Source organism: Stegostoma tigrinum, chromosome 19, assembly GCF_030684315.1.
Source record: "Stegostoma tigrinum isolate sSteTig4 chromosome 19, sSteTig4.hap1, whole genome shotgun sequence".
NCBI lineage: Eukaryota > Metazoa > Chordata > Chondrichthyes > Orectolobiformes > Stegostomatidae > Stegostoma > Stegostoma tigrinum.
In genome coordinates this window covers 1,121,529-1,127,753 of record NC_081372.1, presented here as the reverse complement: position 1 = coordinate 1,127,753, position 6,225 = coordinate 1,121,529, and positions in this window count along the sequence as shown.

Below are 6,225 nucleotides of genomic sequence, written 5' to 3'. Positions count from 1 at the left end.
GTCCACCATCCACAAAGGACAAGTCAGGAACATGATGGAGTACTCCCCACTTGCCTGGATGGGTGCAGCAGCAATACTGAAGAAGCTTGACACCATCCAGGATAAAGCAGCCCACTTCCAAAGACATGACCACTTCCATATAGAAGGACAAGGTTAGCAGATACATGGGAACACCACCATCTGCAAGTTCCCTGCCAAACCACTCATCATCCTGACTTGGAAATACAGGTCAGGAGTCATTTCTCCAAAAGCCTCAGGTCCAACCATTTCTCAGATGAAAGATATTTTCAGTTTTCAAATACGCCTATGTTATCCTGTAAAATCTACTTCTTGATTCACTCTTTGAACATGGGCATCACAGGCTGGCCTGCATTTATTGCCCATCCCTAGTTGCCCTTGAGAAGGTGGTGGGGGGGGGGGGGGGGGGGGGGTTGAGCTGCCTTCTTGAAACACTGCAGTCCATATGCTGTAGGTAGATCCACAATGCACTTCGGGAGGGAGTTCCAGGATTTGGACCCAGCGACAATGAAGGAATGGCAACATATTTTTCAAGACAACTAGCAACTCAAGACTGGACATCCATGATGCACTGTGGGCCATCAACAGCAGAAGAATTGTGCTCCAGCACAATCTGTAACCTCATGGCCCAGCACATACCCCACTCAACCAATACCATCAATCCCAGTTTCAACCTTGGTTCAACGAAGCAGGAGAGCATGCCAAGAGCAACACAAGACAAACTTAAAAAATGAAGTGTAAATCTGGTAAAGCTACCAAACAGGACTATTGAGTGATTCCACAACTAACAGATCAGATCTAAGCTATTGAGTCCTGAATGGTAGTGGACAATTAAACAACTCATTGGAGGAGGAGGAGGAGGCTCCACAAATATCCCTATCCTCAATGATTGAAGAGCCCAGTACATCAGTAGAAAAGTTAAGGTTGAAGCTTTCACAGCAATTAGCCTCCTCCAGTGGTCCCCAGCATTACAAATACCAGCCAATTCAATTCACTCCACGTGATACCAAGAAATAGTTGGAGACACTGGATACTGCAAAGGCTCCGGGCCCTGACAACATTCTGGCAATAGTACTAAAGATTCATGCTCTAGAACCTGCTGCTCCCCTAGCCAAGCTCTTCCTGTATAGGTACAACACTGTTAGGCACCTACCTAACTAGATTGAGAAATTGCCCAGGTATGCCCTCTACACAAAAAGCAGGACAGATCCAACCCGGCCAATTACTGCCCCATCAGTACACTCTTGATCATCATTAAAGTGGTGGAATGTGTCATCAACAGTGCTATCAAACAGCATCCACTCAGCAATAACCTGCTCAATGACGACCACTCAGCTCCTGACCTCACCACAGACTTGGTTCAAACATGGACAAAACAGCTCAATTCTAGACACGGGGTTGAGAGTGACAGCCCTTGACCAAGGCCGCTTTCAACTGAGTGTAGCATCGAGGAGCTCTGGCAAAACTGGAATGGGGGGGGTAGGCAAATTCTCCACTGGTTAGAGTCATATCTGGCACATAGACAGGTGGGTGTAGTTACTGGAGGTCAGTCATCTCCGTTCCAGGACATCTCTGCAAAAGTTCCTCAGGCTAGTCTTCAGGGCTCATCCATCTTCATAAAAACCGAAAAAAAAAACTGTGGATGCTGTAAATCAGAAACAAAAACTGAAGTTGCTGGAAAAGCTCAGCAGGTCTGGCAGCATCTGTGAAGAGAAATCAAAGTTGACGTTTCAGGTCCAGTGACCCTTCCTTTGAACCCTTCTGAGGAAAGGTCACCGGACCCAAAACATTGACTTTGATTATTCACAGATGCTGCCAGACCTGCTGAGCTTTTCTAGCAACTTCAGTTTTTGTTATCAAACCATCTTCAGCTGCTTCATCTTTTATAAATCATCTCACAGCTAAAAGCAAAATATTCATTTAACTCTTGAACTTTTTGTACCTTAGCCTGTTGGGGAATGGGTTCACATTATTTTCATCAAATTCTTGACTGTATGTGTAAACAACTTTTAACTAATCTTACTATTCTTTGGTTCCATTTATTGCTACACTTACCACTTAGGTCCACTCTGGCCCTTGGCTGTTTTGAAAAAAAAAACCTTTACTTGATCCAGAGATAATGGGAACTGCAGATGCTGGAGATTCCAAGATAATAAAATGTGGGGCTGGATGAACACAGCAGGCCAAGCAGCATCTCAGGAGCACAAAAGCTGATGTTTCGGGCCTAGACCCATGATTTGAACCAAATTACTTGTTGTCAAAATCGGCAGCGCTGTTAGGGAGAGTTTTCTGGGAGTTTGACACAACAACACTGAAGGAATGGTGATACATAGGTTAGGTACTCTTTATCCTGACGACAGAAGACTGAAAAGACCTAAAGTCTGAATATTTTTTCATTCCTGCTTTTGAATGGATCTGTAGATGTGCTGAGTTACATGCCTCTGGAAATAGGTCCATTTGGTCCTGCTTGGATCAAGTAAAGATAATAAAATGTGAGGCTGGATGAACACAGCAGGCCAAGCAGCATCTCAGGAGCACAAAAGCTGACGTTTCGGGCCTAGGCCCTTCAGAGACATCTCTCTTTACAGATGTTGAGTTTCTCCAGCTGTTTTTATTTCAGACGTCCAGTATCTGTAGTTTTTTTTCTTTCATAATAACACTGTGACCGTACCAAACTGCGTGGGCTGCAGTGGTTCAAGTTGACAGCTCACCATAACGTTCGCCAATTCGGATCAGGCAATAAATGCTGGCCAGCCAGTGCGACCACTTCCTGGGCTGTATCATTGCCTTATAGTTGTAGTACTGCTGACGGACAGGAGGTGAGGCTGTTGACCACATTTAAGTAGGAGCATCATCACATTATGATGTTTTTGACCTTGGCCTAAATGTTACGGAAAATGCCCATTATCAAAAATGATGCAGCACTGCAGGAGATCATTCATCCCATCTGCTTGTGCTGGCTCTTTTAAAGAGCTATCCTGGTTCTCCTGTTCTTTCCCTGAAATTCTGCAAACTTTTATCCTTCAGGAATTTATCCAATGCCCTTCTGAAAGTGAAAGCTGCAAATGTTCCAACGCCTTAAGTGGATCGCACCAACTTGCTGTGTCAAAAAAAGTTTCCCATGTTGTCTCTGAATTTCTTCCTGACACATGATTCTGTGTCTGTCATTTAACAACCTATTTTTCTAATCAATCTGTTCAGAGAAGTTATTACACACATCTAAAGCAGATGGGACTTGAACCTGGGCCTCCTAGTCCAGCAGCAGGAACACTACCACTGTGTTACTTATTTTACTTGACACCCTGCCACTGGAAACAGATTCATCTGATTTATTCAATCACCATCTTTTTGAATATGTTGAATTTCCTTGTCACCTTCCCTGTTCTCAGGAGAACAGCTCCAATTCCCCAGTTTCTCCACTGACACGTAGTTCCTCATCTCTGGGATTGTTCTGGAAAACCTCCCTTGCAGTCTCTCAAACATCTTGATGTCTTTCCTAAAACATGTAGTCCAGAGCTGGACAGTTATCCAACTGGTCCTTAACAAAAGATTTATAAAGTCACTCTACACTTGTATAAAGCTAAGGGTACCATAACTATTTGTAACAACCTTCCCAACCTGTCCTTTTAGCTTCAAAGATTGATATGCATACACCTCCAGTCATCTCCAATCCTGCATCATTTTAACAAATATATCCATGGGGTTTATGTTGTCCCTCATTTCTTCAACCAAATTGAATTATATTACATTTCTCTTTGTTAGGTTCTACCTACCATGTGTCTGTTTATTTCACCAGCCACTCTTATATTCCCTGAAGTCTATTACACTCCTCCTCATTGTTAATGACATTTCCCCAGTTTTACTTCATCTTCAGATTTTGAAAATATATACCCAATACTCCAGATCATTCAGTGTTCCCAAAACTGACTGCTGAGGAACCCCAATGTACACTACAGTATGAAAAACCACTGTTCACCATGAATTTTTGCTTTCTATCTCTGATCCAATTGTGTATCCACATTGCTACCTTCATTTTAATATCATTAGCTTCAATTTTACAAGAAAGTCTATTATGTGACTCTTCATCAAAAGTCTGTACGTGTCAGTCACACTAGACTCATCAACCCTTTCTGCTTACTTCAGAACCCTCAATAAAAATGAGTGAGATAACAACATGTAGAGCTGGCTGAACACAGCAGGCCAGACAGCATCAGAGGAGCAGGAAAGCTGGTGTTTTGGGTCTGGACCCTTCTTCAGAAATGGGGGAGGGGAAGAGGATTCTGAAATAAAAAGAGGGGAGAGGCAGAAGGAAGATGAATAGAGGAGCAGATAGCTGGAGAAGACATAGACAGGTCACGGAGGCGGGATTGAACCAGTAAAGGTGAGTGTAGGTGGGGGTTGGTCAGTCAAGGGAAGACAAACAGGTCAAGGAGGTAGGTAGGAGATGGGGGTGGGCATTAAGGAACGGTGGGAGAAAAGACGACAGGTCAGGGAGGTGGGGTCAAGTTGGGCTGGTTTTGGGATGCGGTCAGGGGTGGGGAGATTTTGAAGCTTGTGAAAACATTATCAAACGTTGTTTGATAGATGTTGGGGGATGATGTTAAAAGCTACTATTTAAGATGTTATTGCAGAGTGCTCAGAAAAGTTCAAGTTAATCAAGCAGAGTCAACACAATTTTGCGAAAGAGAACAAAGTGTGAAGCTGGATGAACACAGCAGGCCAAGCAACATCTCAGGAGCACAAAAGCTGACATTTCAGGCCTAGACCCTTCATCAGAGACAGTCTTCGGTCCGCCTCCCACTCTCTCCCTATTTATTCCAGAACCCTCTCCCCATCCCCCTCTCTGATGAAGGGTCTAGGCCTGAAACGTCAGCTTTTGTGCTCCTGAGATGCTGCTTGGCCTGCTGTGTTCATCCAGCTTCACACTTTGTTATCTTGGATTCTCCAGCATCTGCAGTTCCCATTATCCCTCTCAAAGGGTCATGTGTCTTTAAACTCCTTTCCGGAAAAGATGGTGGGAAGCAGAATGCTGACATATTTTTTAAGGAGACATAGGTAAATTCTACCTCTACTAGAGGGTGAAAGCTTATCAGGCAAGGTAGGAATTTGGAATAACCAGATCAACTAAGATCTTATTCAATGGTGGAGCAGGTTTGAGGTCTAAGTGGCCTACGTCTCCTCCTAATTTGCCGTTCACATGTTGTTAATTCTCCTGTCCAGTATCAAAAGAAGATTAGAAGATTCTGGCAAGAGCCTCTCCAATTTCCACATTTTCTTCAATCAGAGATCAATGACACTTCCCAATTGATCCTAAGATTTTTTGCTTTAAAGTTACTGGGTATTATCCACCTCTTTATTCATTTTCAACCTACTCACTGTCATCATTGTCTCATTCTCTGTCACCTTAGCAATACCTTCACTCCAAATGTTATCAAAAAATGGCTTAAGGGAACAGAGGCTGCAAAGAGTATGGGCCTACAGCTCCAGTGGTTCTTTCTGCATCACGAACCAAGCTGTTCCAGTATGTCTACAACAGCAGCAACTACTCAACAAAGTGAAGAATTGCCCAGGTGTGTCCTGTACACAAGAAGCAGGACAAATCCAACCCAGCCAATTACCAGCCCATCATTCTCTGCTCGTCAGAAAAGTGGTGGTGAGTATTATTGACACCACTCAATAATAACATGCTTATAGATGCTCAGTTTGGTTTCCTAAGGACATTGGATCCACATGTCATTTCAGCCTTTGGCCAAATATGGTCAAAGGATCGACACCTCCACATCAGGGATAAGTGTGACCTGGACAACATACACGCTTGGGCTAATTAGTGTTACTTCAATTATCACACCAGAAGATGGACAACTCTGAGAATCTAACCATCATCCCTTGATATTCAATGGCACTACCATCACTTGAAACCCTATTATTAATATCCTGAGGGTTACCATTGACCAGAAATGGAACTGGACTCACCAAGTAAACAGATGGCTACAAGAGCAGATCAGAGGCTGGGAATACTGCAGCGAGTACCTCACTTCCTGACTCCCAAAAGCCTGTCCACTATCTACAAGGCACAAGTCAGGAATGTGATGGAATACTCCCCACTTGCCTGGATGGGGACAGCTCCAACAACACTATGCGGGCTGAGGGGGTGAGTGAGGGGCTGGTGCAATGGCAGGTCTGAGGGAAGGAGATGCTTCAGTAATG